This window comes from Myripristis murdjan, chromosome 11, assembly GCF_902150065.1.
Source record: "Myripristis murdjan chromosome 11, fMyrMur1.1, whole genome shotgun sequence".
Classification (NCBI taxonomy): domain Eukaryota; kingdom Metazoa; phylum Chordata; class Actinopteri; order Holocentriformes; family Holocentridae; genus Myripristis; species Myripristis murdjan.
In genome coordinates this window covers 21877378-21892349 of record NC_043990.1, presented here as the reverse complement: position 1 = coordinate 21892349, position 14972 = coordinate 21877378, and the positions used below count along the sequence as shown (strand labels likewise).

Below are 14972 nucleotides of genomic sequence, written 5' to 3'. Positions count from 1 at the left end.
GATTAAGACCACTGACACGTTGACACATTGGCCAAATTTACCCAGGCAATTTACAGAGCCTGCTGGACACGGCAGAGGGGCCAGCAAAACTAAACATTGCCATATACAGCTCATGTGTTCCACTAATTGTTATGGGAGCAGAACCGTCTGCATCCTTTATACATGTCAATAATTCCTCACGAGCTGCGGTGAGTTCTGCTTTGTAATTCATAGAGCAATTAACCAGTAGCAACCCTGGCGAATATTATCACTATGACTCATCTTGAGTCATTTACATGTTTGCGAATGGAAAGTGAAAAATGAAGCGTGACTTTCAAAATTTAAGGCATGTTCCAACTGCGCAGGCATTTTTCATCAACGCATGGTGGTCTGAACATGATGATTGCCGAGACAAAGTCATTCATTGTTGTCGACTCTGGGAGAGGAACTGAACCCAAAACCCAAACCTCTGTGAGGCCTGACCTCTGATAGTGAAAAGTAGGGTGCCTGGTAGGTGATGTCAGCCTTAGTTGATTGATGAGTTTAGATTTAGATAGCTCCCTGTATGTGAGTTCAGTTTAATTAGTTGAATTTATTTTTTTAATTGTGTTTTTTATTTATTTTTTTACAGCATGCTTCAATATGTGTTGATAATATGAAGAGTTAGCCTGCAAAAACATACGTCTACTTGTATTTACTTCTATAAAACATGTTTTTTTTTTGTTTTGTTTTTTGTTTTGTTTTTTTTATCCAGGTAATATAGATTAAAGGGCAAGCAGGCAATGCACAGGCAATATTTTGTGACAAAATGTTGATTCAGAAGCTGATGTAATGTTAAACATTACACCCAACAGCCAGTTCATTTTTAAGGACTGGCATTTATTTATGTTTGCAAATGAATTCTTGAAATGCACACTGTGGTGAGCATCTGGAATCAGTGATCTTACTTTTAGTTGCAACCAGTGGCTTGGATAAAAATAAGCCTGGCAGAGCAGGAAACCTTCATGTCAGGATGCTGGGTTCTGATACCGAATTTAGCAAATAAAAAAATGAATAAATATAAAAACAGTGTTTGACGTGAATGCAGAACAGAATGGTTAAATTATGCTATTTGGTATGGTCAATCTCAAAGAGCATTTCCCACCAAGATACAGAAAAGCTATAGCACAGTTTTGGGTTTCTTAGCATTGATCGATACTGCACAGTCAAATATGCCGAAATAACAAATCATGTACATGAGCGCGCTTATTAGTGACTGTGTAATCGAAACAAGTAGGTCTGCTTTACGCTGCCACTTGTCACAAAGGCCCCAACTAAGGTAAGCTCTCCTAATCAGTTCGCAGCTTATCAGGGATTGTGCGCTTGTTGAAAGAAGATGAAGAGCAAGAGAGATCAGAGGATGCTGCATCATCTGACGAGACACAGCAAGCTGAAATTCTGCGGGATCCATAATGGGCAAAGAGTGACATGTCTTTTATTCTCCCACCGGCATTCTTTACCTGGGAACTGGCACTGGGTTAGAGTTTGAAATGTAGATAACAAGGAGGGCCAGATATTTGTGCTGATGAGGTAATGATGATATTGTGATTTGTGAATTTCCAATACCCTCCGATTCTTCCTAGTCATCACCTTCACTACAATGATGCATACAAATTTCAAGATGTGTTTTTTTTGACTGAATGAACATTAAACATGGCAAACATGGACACGTTTCGCGGCTCTTGGAAGAATTTGGGTGTCATCCATTAGGCGTACATGCATGGGCGTGGGAGTGTGCACGGTATATTTTTGTGTCTATAAAATCCAGCACTGTCTGTTCCAGTCTGAGTCTACAGGTGGGTGCGGCTGCTCACAAAGAAACATCAGAGCTGTCTCCCGGGTCGACATCATTTCATCTCATGTGCGCTCTCTCGCTCTCTCTCCACCCTCCCACGGCTGAGATGTCTGCCGAGATGAAAGGCAGACGGGCAGACAGACAGAAAGCAGTTCTGACGGTGATCATCACAGCAGGCTAACGTCATGTGGGGAAAAGCTGGACGTCAATATTTTTCTGCTCTTCACTCAACTTTGTTTGCCAGTGGGTCAGTCAGCATCCACGTCAAAGCTCATCCGCTGGTACATCACCCTTCCCGCCCCGTTCCCCTCAGTCCTTTATGACATGACATAGCTCAGCGTCCCGCTAGGCTTGCCTGGGTGGCCAACAACCACACACACACACACACACACACACACACACACAGAGAGAGAGCCTGTGCTATCTTTTGGACCAAATTCAGCTGTTATTTGGCTGAAGTGTGAGAGATGGAAGTGAAAGAAAGGTTGGCTAAAGGTCTAGCCCACAGAGAGAGAGGCAGAGAGAAGCCTAGCAGAAATGAGTGCAAGACAAAGCCTTCTGGTCCCAATCATGCTGGTAAACAGTTGAACGTAATACCTCTTTTTAAATTAGACACTAACAGGAGCACAGTGATAGGACGGCTGTTTGTCTGCAGGAGAGACGAGGGTGGCCTAATGGAAGTGGGATTGCCTTTTTCACCAGCCGGGCCCTGTGGCATTGTCTCCTTGTCCCTAATTAACAATTTACATGTCTACACCCCCTCCTCAAACTGATGTCGGTCACCTTTTTGCATTTTAACACCTCTATTTGGGTTAAAGCAACAGGATTGGATAGATGGAAAAAAAACAAAAAAAAAAACAAATTGAATCAGTCATACCTCGGCTTAAAGTAACCTTGGAAGCAATCTGTCCAATCACCACTACTGTTTGAGGAGGAATTAAGACTAAATGAGTTGGACGCACCCCTACTATAGTGTCGCCTAATTGGAGAAAACGATTTTGAGTGTAACAGGCTTCGCCACCTGGGAATCCGCTTGCGCATCAGCAATGGTCAAGTGACAAACAAATCACCAGCAAAATGCCTAACAAGCAATTTCTAGCCCATTTAGCAGAACACTGCTCCATAATTTTATTTATTTTTTTCTCCCCGTTAGTAAAAAGGCCTGTTGGAGATGCTTTGAATATTGATAAGTCATGGATTAATAAATGCCTTTTGTGCATGCGAGTTGAGAGAGTTATGCTTTATTAAAATTCACAAAGCACTTTTCCATGAAGTCCTCTTTCACAGGCAGACAAGCACTATCATGCAAATCTGCAGTCAGTCACTCACACGCAGACACACATTCATGCACAAACTCTCACGCGCGCACACACACACACACACAGAGAGACACGCGCCCACAGTCCTCACAAGCTCAGCCACTTGTCACAGTGAAGTGTGTGTCGTTTTGGAAAGACGAGGGTGGGGGCGGGTGAAATTTGTCGGACGCAGCGCTCTGCTTCTCTTGTGTTTTTCCTTTCGCCCCCTCATCTTACTCTCACTCTCTCCTGCCTCTATATATCTTTAGCCATTTAATTAGGTGGACGGGCAATAAATTCCACATCTTATGTGCTACTCACTAGTTATTTATTTATCTATCAGCCTTTTAAAGCAGTGCAGAATGTGAAGGCTGGACTCCATTATATGGCAAGTAGCATCTCCAGCCTTTAAGGCCCTGAGTCATTAGTTAATCAGCCTGACAGTGTACGAACATGAGAGCTGCTGCTTCCATGTACGCAAATGCTTGCACAAGTACTGTGCATGTTCACTTGTGTGCATGTATTTTTTATGTGTGTGTCTGCATGTGTATGTGTCAGTGTTAATTCTGACACACATTTTTGGATTTAGTCATTTCAGTCTTTTGTCATGGTGTGACGAAGCTCAGTCAGATCAGTTGTATTACTTTAGTGTCAATTTATTTAGTCATGATTTAATCTTTCTATCTGTGGGCCAAAAGCTTTCTTGTTTGCTTGTATTACAAATTATACTCTCTGAGCTCCACCCTTTAAACAATTATAGATTTATGAAAAGTTGAGCCTCTATTTGGTGCCGGGACTTGAGTATGCAGTCACAGGGAAAGCATATTAGGTGATAGGGTTGAAATGTGCTGTATACAATGTGAACTTGAATTCATTCTGTATGAAAACAGACTTGATTGAATGACTCATGCTTTTGTTTTGTTACATTGTCATCAGCCTTCTCTACAAAGAACTCACTTTGAGGTTTAGTTCTCGTTTTCTCACCGTGTTTTAGTCAGATTTTGTCATCACTGTTTGCTCAAAAAAAAGCACCGACTAAATTGCAAGGGCATGTGCCTGTTGGTTAGTTCATAATTGATGGCAATGTCTTTGTGTGTGTGTGTGAGTGTGTGTGAGTGTCTGAGAGAAGGGGTGTGTACCTGTATGTTTCTGTTTCAGGACAGATAAGGGCTTGTGTGGCCAGGTCCTGCCAGGTTGTGTCACATCATTTAGGACCCAATGAGCTGCCAGGGATCTCGCTACTGCAGGACAGACGTGTCAACCAATGTGACGCCAGCGAGGTCGGGAGACTGGGTGTTCCCCCCCTGCTCTCTGATCCTGGACACTCCCCTCTCAGCACCTACATGAGTAATGTTTAATATCACGCCCATGCCTTTCTTTCAATGGTCCCACTTAATCCTTCTCTAATTGAATCAGGCTGGCATTGCAGTGGTTGTTAGACTTGGAAAGCAGTATTGAGTATGTGTGTGAGCGTCAATGTGTGCGTTAGTGTGTATGTGCACGGGGGTAAGCATGCGTGTGTGTGTGTTAAAAACCATTAGCTCTCATCTCTCACCATTAGCCAGATTGGCAGTGCTAAAGTGTGGTAGTGCCGTTGAGAATGTCCTAATTAAATGCTTACAGTGTGGTAAAGTTTAACACACAGCCACTCTGTATCACTGAGCTTTCACTGAGTACAAGAGGCTGGTGCTGTCTGTTTTGCTGTGTACTATGGCCCTGTGATATCTACTTTAATGGGATGGCCATGATGCAGGAAAAAAAAAACATTATCACATAAAGGCATTTTGAATAGTTGATGCTTGTGATGACAACTTACATAACTTTGCCTTTTTGCTACTCCTCTCTTCCCCATTTATGCATTTCCACAAGCATTTTGTGCATATGCAGCCTGTGGTTATGGCAATGTGTATTTAAAGAGCTTTTTAGTATTTTATGCTTTATTTGATAGTGACAGTAGAGACAGACATGAAAGGCAAGGTAGAGAAGGGATGGCATGTAGCAAATTGTGTGCAAATTGTGCAAATGCTCTGTGGGTGTGAGACTGTAATGTCTTTCATTTAGGTGCAATTTAATGGTCGCATTCAGACAGCTTCATTAATTTCAGTATGTGCATATGTATATCTTCTTATCATGTATATCTTTATCGTTACCATTACTGTAACTACTTTGATGGTTTTCTTTGAAGGATAGCTTTGGTGTTTTTCAACTCGAGCTTAAATACTCATGATTTATAGCTGTGCAAAGCACATTCTCACTGCTGAGAAACTTAACCACTGCTGCAGGTTCCTGAGAGCCTTCAGCACAACCTGACAAGACACTCATTTTCAGACTAAAAAATTGTAAAGCTCCTTTTTGAAAATGGGAAACTTGAAATTGTTTATCCAAAACTGGCTGCAACCAGTGCTTTACAAAAACTAAACAATGTGAGGAAAGCGAGTTCATTAGTGTTAGTCAGACAGTCGGCATACAGGTGATGAAGGCTTGTGTGAAAACACATAGGTGTTAGGCCATTGTATCAGAAGATTTTTAAATTACCTTACACAGACACACTGTGCTACTATGTGTCAGTGTCATGTGGTTAGGTTATGGAAACAAAATAACTTGATTAAGGTTAGGGTGAGGCAACAAAACAGAAACTGGACATGGTTTTGTAACACATGAAAGGTCTTGTGGTAGACGGGACTCAAACTCGGTTGTTGCATGTGGCCTGAAGCTTACACGCCTGCAATCCACCCCGACCATATCTCTTGGTGGACTTCCTTACTATTTACACTGCGTCACCATTCCCCAAATCTAATACTGATGCCAAACTATGCCTCTGGCTTCTAATGGGTATCTGTCGTGTTGGTATCGGAAGTGAAAGGGGTGTGACCAAGCTGCAGCCTGGGACTGAGAATGGACTGCACAAGTAAGCCGAATCTTTTGGCTGGGTGGCCTAATGCAGTAACCAGCCTAATCTTTTGTTTTTAAGGTGCTTCCTGACACATTGTATACAGAATTTACAATAATACATTATTTTTACACATTCTCACCACTCGGCTGTTAAGTTGGCTGATGCTCCATCTTGTAAATTTTTGACTTGTGACAACTTGGTCTTCACTGCGTCACCTTGGGATAAACAAATGATCACAACTCACATCACAACTCTGAATTTTTCTCTACAGGAAATATCAAAGACATGAATGGCCCTTTTTCGTGAGCTGACACTGGAAATGTCATGTTGTTGCAGGAAATTTGCTAGACAGAAATTCCAAGATCTGAGTTTAAACAAATGTAGCATTAGCTGACTCAGCAGCAGAAAGGTGTCTACCCAGCTTTCCAAAATCCAAATAAAGTTGATTTTTCTCCATAACTGATTTATCCTGGCTCCTATTGTTTTTAGCTTTTTCAGTTGAACCCCATGTGGACTGAAATGGGAATTAGAAACAAACAACGTATGAAATTTTTAAAAAAGAAAGCGAAAGAAAGAAAAAAAAAAAAAACACGATAAATGTGCTGGATGAACTCCCACAGAGATCAAACAAAAATAGTTCAACATGGAGCTTAAACAAACCTGCACTAGTTAGGCTGCAATAGCCTGCGTGCACAGGACTTCTCTAATAGTTGCTTTCATGTTGAAAAATATGAGGCGATATTGCAATCCAATTAGGATATCTGGACATTTCCTTTTTCTTTTGCCAAGCTTTTTAAATCATTCTGAAGTCTTTCTGGCAATTCAAATATTGCAAGTGTTATCTCAACAAGGCATATGCTACCAGGTAGATCAACATCAAGGATGCAATATGATCTTGGGCATTTGCATGTATCATTTGTAGTGCATATGGTCCAGGTAGATGTTCCAGGTACTGGTTCTACAACTTGGACTGAATTTAAGTGTCAGTGTGTATGTGTGTGTACAAAGTGTATTGCGTGTGTATATGTGTGTGTGTGTGTGAGTGTGTATAACGGCTCGAGTGCTTGATGGAGGGCCATTACTTTCTCGTTAGTTCAGCTTCAGTGCTCTGGTTCTGTTGCGCAGCTGCCCTCGCTCCCCGAACACTGGCAGACTCAGGCCCACAAGGCTGTCCCTACACCCCGGATGTCTCGCTCTTTCCACCCCGCTCTCCCTCTGCTTTCCCCTATGCCCACACCTCTCTGTCTCTTACCGTCTCTTCCTCTCTCTGGTCTTCATCTTTTTTTTTTTTTCCCTTGAGCATGTTCAACAATCCCTTCCTAGCAGGAATATGATGGAGGGTGATGCATAGGTGGTAAAATCCATCCCCTTAGATTTATGTGACCTGCAGGTTCAACATCAGCTCAAGAGAGCACAAAACAACCACAATATGATATTACAGCACGGTAAAAATATCATATCAAAAAATAGATATTTATCTTGTGATTTCAGGAAAATGATGCAGTTGGCAACTATTGATGCTGCCTCAAGTTTAATGCTATATTTACACAGGCTCCAATGTTGGTGCAAGCTGTTAGATCAACATTTGGTGTCAAAATGTCTGCTGAATTGCCTCAGGATTATTCAGTAACAGACATTCATACTTGGGAGCTGCCCAGTGCAATCACAGTCTTCTACTGCTAACCATGGAACATCATCACTAAACATATTGGACTGGCAGCTTGGAAGTTGTTAAAGGGATGGTAAACCCAGTTTAAAATGGGCATTTTTTTCTTATTTAGAATTATTCTTGAGTTCTATCTTGAACATCCAACAAGATTTGAAAGTTCCTTAAAGTCACGAACTGTAATAATATGGAGTTTTAGAGACTTCATTTTCTACAGTAATACATTCCAGCAAGGCTGGGTGAGGTTTAGTTCCCTGTAGATGATTGTCATGACGCTGGTAAGACCAAACAAATGCACTGAAAGTATGTTGCTTGTTGGAACTTATTCTGCAACAATATGATACAATTTCATAGCAAATGTTTTCATAGTTAGCATTGCTGTTCAGATCACTTGCTAAAAGCATACACTTTGGAGACTTGATGTGAGAAAGTCCATGACTGACGCCATTGCTAACTAAAACTAAAATATTTAGACGTCTGCTAGCACTCATGTCTTCTGATATACTCCTAACTGCCAGCTTGTGAGCTATAATGTGCTAACAAGCTGACAGTTGCAGTTGAAGTGTCAATAAAGTGGGGGTGGCAGGAATAAAAACTGAAGTCATGTTCTGATTGGATCACTCCAGGCCAGTAAACCATGTGCACTGCATTTGCACCCCCAGCCACCACCCACATCAACACATTCCCACTCCCGGGTCGTCCAATACTGCCCCTTTCACATCTGATACTGATACTAAAAGGCATGAGACCCACTGGGCTTTCTTGCTTTTATCACGTGCCAGTGTGGTTATATTTCAGCAACAAAACCACTTGGTTAAGGTGAGGGAAAGCTTAGGTTTAGTCAACAAAACAGAAACTAGACATGGTCTTAGTCACATAGGAAAAGTCTTGCTGGAAGCAGAAATCCAACTTGGATCTCATGGGTGAAAGTCCTGTTGCGTTCACGCCCACCATCCACCTCAACTGCCTATCCTGGTGGACTTTTTCGCTCTTTACTATTTCACGAAGTGCGATTACATACAAAGTCAATGCAAAGATGCGAATTTGCAAAGGGCGACAAGAATGACAGAAATTTATACATTGTTAATGACATGAGAAAGAGGAATTTGTGTAATTTGCATATTCAAGTTCGAATTGAGAAATTTCAACTAAAGCAAAAAATTGGAGACTTCATTCGCAAGAGACTGCAAGGTGGACATTCCCGGCATTATACTACATCACCATCCCGGCGTCTCATACTGATGCCAAAGAGTGTCTTTAGCTTCTAATGGGTGTCTTTTATGTTAGTATCACCTGCTGAAGGCCGTGACCAAGCTGTGGTATTTGACACCCTTGGAGTGAGAATGCTGTGTAAACCGCTGTTTAAACGAAAAAAATAAATAAATAATCTAATTTGTTCAGTTGTTATACCATCCAGAAGACTGCATTGAGCATCACTGGACAAGGTACACACCAGGGCAGAAGCCTAGCCTCAGACCAACAATATGATAACTCACTCACAGGCCCTGATGATTTTACCCAAGCCCTGTCATCTTGCCCGGAGATGAATCAAAACAACTACAAATAAAGATAACACAGCAGTTCAAAGTACAGCAAAGTTGAAAAAGTTTCCTGACTCAAGTGTTGTGGAGGTAAAGGTCAGTGTGGGAGGGCTTTGTGCTGCATTGTGTGGAGCAGAGGGAGAAACGCATCATCATACTGTGAGTCATAAAATGGAGTATTATTCACCAATGGCCAGCATCCCATCACAATGCTCCTCCCTGAAATGTACACATGAAGACAGAAACACACACACACACACATTCACATGCATACCGAGAAGCAGAGGGAGGAATGGACACACCCACAGGAATACAAGGAGGCACACACACTGACAATCACATACATACCTCACAGCTATGGAGTGTGCTCTATTCTCATTCAAATTCTAAGGCAAGCAAGCACTTTTGAGAACAAGATTTGCTCTTTTTTTTATCACCTGAAATACATTTACCTCACCAGGCAGTGGAGAAGCTTTATCTTAATGAAATCTATCCTGGCTACCGATCTCAGTGACGTTACACTGCTCCACATCTTAAGCAAGCAGCCTGATACCACATCCAAATACTGCTGATGTCTTTGTGTTTGTGTTTGGCGTGTGTGTTCAGAGAGAGAGAGTGATAGCTTGAGCGCAGGAAGTTGCATAACCTAATATTAATCACCTGTACTGATGACTGTGTTATTTACGTTGATGAATAATACACAAGAAATGCTTCCTTTTGATTTATTTAATCGAGAGTAAAAAAAAACAGGGACTGATTTGGCACTTAATGCACATGCATTAGCAGGCGTGTGTGTGTCTGGTTGTGTGTGTGCACCTATAACTCTAGAGGTTAGCCCAGGACATAACATGGTCGCTGGCACACAGCATGCCCTCAGATTTGTCTCGCATTCTCAATGAACATAATTGGCTCAGACAAAAACATTTAAATGATGATGAGCAGATGGCATCATTCACACGGACTGAATAACAAGAGGAAGGCACCCTAGTCTGTTGGAAAAATAACAGGTGAAACTTCAGAAATCATCCTTAATGCAGGACATCACAGCAGTAATCAAATGTAAATTACCTAGCCAAATAAATCTTTGATTAGCTTTCATTGCGTGCTGTTTCTGTTGTCTCTGGCCCGCTACCCGTAGTTTAGTAACTGCAAACACTCTGGCATCCCATTGTGTTGTAAGACGTGTGTTTATGCATGAGTGAATGTGTATGTTTGTCTGGCATATATATGTGAGGAGTGCGATGTGCGTGGGCATATATTCACAACACATCTTCCTCTTGCTGCTGATTAAGCCAATAATAACTCCATGAGCACACACCCTCACACACACACACACATACACACACTTACTCCTTAGACACATATTAGAGTCAAGTGTTTGGACAGAGGATAAAATAACAAAGCTCAAAAGAATAATAATGTTTACTGAGGTTGGCAGGTAAGTCATCTCTTTCTCCTGGCTCTACTAATTAAAGTCGGCACCAATGGGACAGAGAGGGAAAACACTAATATAGCTATGGGCCTGAACAGATGCTGCACTTTGATGAGCAGCGAGGTTAGCCTAGCATACGCTGCCTCCAATCATCAAGAGAGCAGGAGGAGGTCAGCTTTAATTACCTGGAGAATATTTTAGGGGTTTCCAAATGCAAGATATTGTGAATTTCAGAAGAGATTGCATTACCTGGACATGTATGATCTAATATTAACACATTATGCGCTTTATGGTCATTTCAGCAATCTTTTTGTAAAAGGTCCTGTCTTGTTTGGCATATAACAAATATCTATTTTTTACTTCGGCAGCCTCTTGTGGGCAACACAGGAGCCACAGAAACCTATGGCTGCGCTATCATGGCTTTTTGACATGAAAGTATAAATTGATCTTTACTGCTACTATCATTTGCTGAGCCTAGTGGAGGATAACTGGAGCAGTTGAAGAGTCAATCAAAACAGGGGTGAGAGGAGTAAAAAAATGAGGTTGTGTTCTGAGCGGATTGCTCAACTCTTACATGTGAAAATAGGTTTTCTTCCCCAGTAAAAGTGCTGGTTCGACTCAACTGTCAGGCATCTTTCTGCATAGCGACGACCTCCAGTTCTCAGTTTCATGATGTTTCCCACAACCAGTGGTCAAAATAAAAACATGTCAGTGTTCAATTACATATTTTAGTTTCCTATCACTTTAAACATTGATAACCACTGCTTAATTCACACACGTGTTATAAAAGTAAATCCCTCATTCAGTATCACTAGCACAGACCCATACTTTGCATTTTGACACTAGAAATGGAAGCTTTCCTCTCTGTGTCCTCACAGTGTTAGTGATTATAATGTCCATCACTGACAGCATTCAATCATTTGTGTGATGCATTAAATGCTTGATACATACATGCCAGAAATTGTGGATAAACTGATAAACTGAAAAATTGGGCCACTGGTGTTACCACTGACTGGTGAGTGAGTGTGTGTTTCAGCACCATGGACAGAGACAGTGCCTCCTTTTCTCTGTGCGTCCCCCCAGTCGGCCCACATGCCCAAGAGAAATGTACAGGACTGAGCTACTCAAAAGCAGATCAATGATAAAAGGACACTATAATCATCAGATAAAGCCTATGTACACACCACTGATCAAGGATTAAGCTGATTTTACATATATTAATTCTCACCCTTGTTGTTACTTAGCGGGATGCAAAACTGGAAATTGAGATTCAATTTGAGATTAAACAGTGAAAACCAGAATTAATTAGATTCAAAATTACAGTTAAAAGACTGCCAAAAGATTAAAACCAATCCAATTAAAAGCCACGCAATGCAGTTAAATACAAATTTAATTTTTCAACATTTTGGGTTGCTCTGGCTGCAATAAATAAATAAATAAATAAATAAAACAAAAACATTGGCGTAATATGTGATGGCTGACTACTGAAACTGCTTTTGGATTTTTCTCTGGAAACAATTGGCTTTTGCTCAATTTAGAATGCAGAACAGTAGCAATAGTTCATTAGCAGCAATGTTTCAACAAGTCTGACTTTAAAAATAAACTTTATTTACTCATTATCATTTTTCTTTTGTTGTGTGTGCCTTGTGATAATCAACAATTAGAACGGCAGTGCAGTGTTGCCTGTGCCGCACATGGCTTGTGGCCTGCAGAACTGATCCTACTCGAGATTGCACGTGCACACGTATGCATACAAATACACACACACATACACACACACAGGAGAGGTGTGTGTTTCCAGCTCCTCTGGAGGACTCCAATTACCAGAACCTCAATGATCCACAGCAGCACCGCCTACTGTCAGTGTGCTAATTAAATGCATACTAATTAAATATTCATTTTAACAATCCGTACCACAGGGGGCAAGTCGCCAGAACCACGAATTGCAGTTGTCTAACGGTGCACTTGTGTGTGTGCATATTCGTGTGTGAGTGTGCCTCTGCGTGTCACATGTGACCTTTGCAAACATCTGTTGGTCTTTCTTTTTTATCCTCTCCCACTCCTTTTTTTTTTAGATTTGTTTCCTTATCTTCCCTTCTCATCCTCTCTCTCTTTGTCCCCCACCTCCCTCCTGTCTTTCTCTTGCTTGTCCCGAGGCTCTGCAATTAGAGGCTGTGTTCCCTGTTTCCGGCACTCTGAAGGAGGAGGGGGGGACCACCCCTCGTGAGAAGAGCCTGAGTGATCAAGCCATGGGACAATCCCAGAGATTTCATTAAACCTCCATTTAAGGTTTCATGTGCCTTGGGGAGAGAGCGGGATATGGGAGTCGCGATGGAGGGAGGGTGCAATTGTGTCAGAGGGGAAGGAGAAGGTGGAGAGAGGGGGAGGAAGACAGCGGTTGGTCGGATCTCTGATTTCCACCGCCGAATAGAGAGGGGGGAAGTGGGCTGGATGTTGCCTTGACGACCAAAGGTGAGTAGGGAACGTGTGTAAGGGAATGCACACACACACACTTGCATCAAGTGCCCTCTGTTCATGTGGGAGTTTCCTGTGGCTTTCTCAACAGCGTCGCTTTCCTAGAAATCACAGCGAAAAGATACTGTCTTTAACTGAGGGGAAATTTTCAGAGCTCTTTTTGCCTGTTGTCTCTGTGTGTGGCTCCAGACGATCAAACAAACCGAGGGAAGAATACAAATCGGAGCGGCGCCAAACAACCATTAAATGCACTGCCATAACTTTGGTGACGTGCTGTGCAGCAGGAAGGAGGAACTGCTTGCATAAAAGGAGAGGTTATCAAGCCATTTCACACTACAGTAAGAAGTACAAGCTGCCGTTTCTTTTTTAAATCTCAAGATTCTTGTAACCTGCCTCTGTCCTTTGAGCTGAATATGTCAGCGTGGCGTAATGAATTATCAATGCTGTTTTTCCTCTAAATACCTTACACGCATCACTGCTAGCAGAGCTTACACACAAACACACACGCACAGTCGCACAAACTCGCGGTGCGCGGGGAGAAGAGAGTAATTAATGGAGCTAGTCTCTGAGGTGGTTTTATTCTGTTCCATTTTGACATTAAACACATTATTCTGACAGGCATAGCTTGCTCTTATCCCCTTGTCACACACAAACACACACAGACACACATACACAACTGCACACATGGACTCAGACACAGCATTTAATCCACTGGTTTCAGATGCTCTCGCTCTCTGTCCTTTATATTTCCCCAGTATCTGATCCTGGTCTTATGTGTATAAGTATGCCTGTGTGTGTCAGTACAATGCGCTCTGGTTCCTTCACTGTGCCGACAGCAGCAGCGAAAGTGTGATGAACCCTAGATAAGGAGAAAAGCCGTACATGGATATGAGGTTGTGTAAATGAACATGAATTATGCATGGGCCTGCTTAGGGCGGCTGGCAGCTGCCTTTGAGAACCCTGTTTTAAAAGTGGGCCTCTCAGCTCGACGAGGATACAAACTTCCTCACGCTGTGTTATGTGAGGTGAATACAGCGCAGCGATACCTGCATCGTGAGCGGCTAGAGGAGACAGCATGAAACGCTATGGTGGTCCATTTAAAAGCTCCGACTTTGGCGTGAGCACACTCTCAAGGACTCCGGCACCACCACTGTGGTGCCGCACTGTCTCCATTGCATGTGTCCATTATTTAAAACCACAGGGGAGAGGAAACAAATAGAAGAGAGCGGCTGAGTCCCTGAGCAAAGGGAAGTGAGTTTGGAATGGATTGAATCAGGGTTACAATTTTGACTCAATGAGAACTGACTTTCTTCAAACATAGACACACCAAAAGGCGTACTGCGTATATCCCATGGTCAGATTGTTTCAACTGGAACTTAGATATGAAGTTTTTGATCACTTCTTCTTTTTTTGGTTTAAGTGTTTATTCCTGTGCTACTGCTTATTTAATGCCCTCTCTTTGTTGTCCTTGTTTGTCACTTTGATGGATTTTCTTTCTGCCTCCTAAGCCAGTTGTCTTTTGGAAAACATGTTGGTCAAAATAAGACATTTACCTTGTTAAAAAACCGTTAAAGGGCTTTTTTTTCCCCCCCTGCGTCTTCATCGTCCACCAATATGTCAGAGTAGTAGAAGTCAGTACCTGTAAGTTGTTGACTGTAAGTGAGTTTTAGGGGCTGCATTTTCTACAGTAATACATTCCAGCAGGGCCAGGTGGGCTTTAGTTCCCCTTGAAAGGCAACAATATTATTTCAACCCTGGTAAAACCAACCAACTGTCCAGCAAAGTGTAAATGTCCCGCTTGTTGGAACTGAAATTGCTACAGGTCTTACTAACACTGCAACAAAATGTTAGGAG

At 42.1% G+C, this 14972-nt stretch overlaps 1 protein-coding gene across 13 annotated transcripts in view; it reads right to left on the bottom strand.

Moving 5' to 3' along the window:
* adgrb2 (adhesion G protein-coupled receptor B2) overlaps positions 1–14972 on the bottom strand; it is a 583915-nt gene that overhangs the window by 307461 nt on the left and 261482 nt on the right. For 12 of the 13 annotated variants that reach the window (XM_030063542.1, XM_030063551.1, XM_030063555.1 and 9 more), the window contains exons 3-4: positions 6144–6219; positions 4251–4450 (exon numbers count right to left, since the gene is read on the bottom strand). The exons of the other annotated variant lie outside the window; for it this stretch is intronic. The gene's annotated coding sequence lies outside the window, so the exon portion shown is untranslated. The remainder of the gene's footprint in view (positions 1–4250; positions 4451–6143; positions 6220–14972) is intronic. 13 annotated transcript variants of the gene reach the window in all.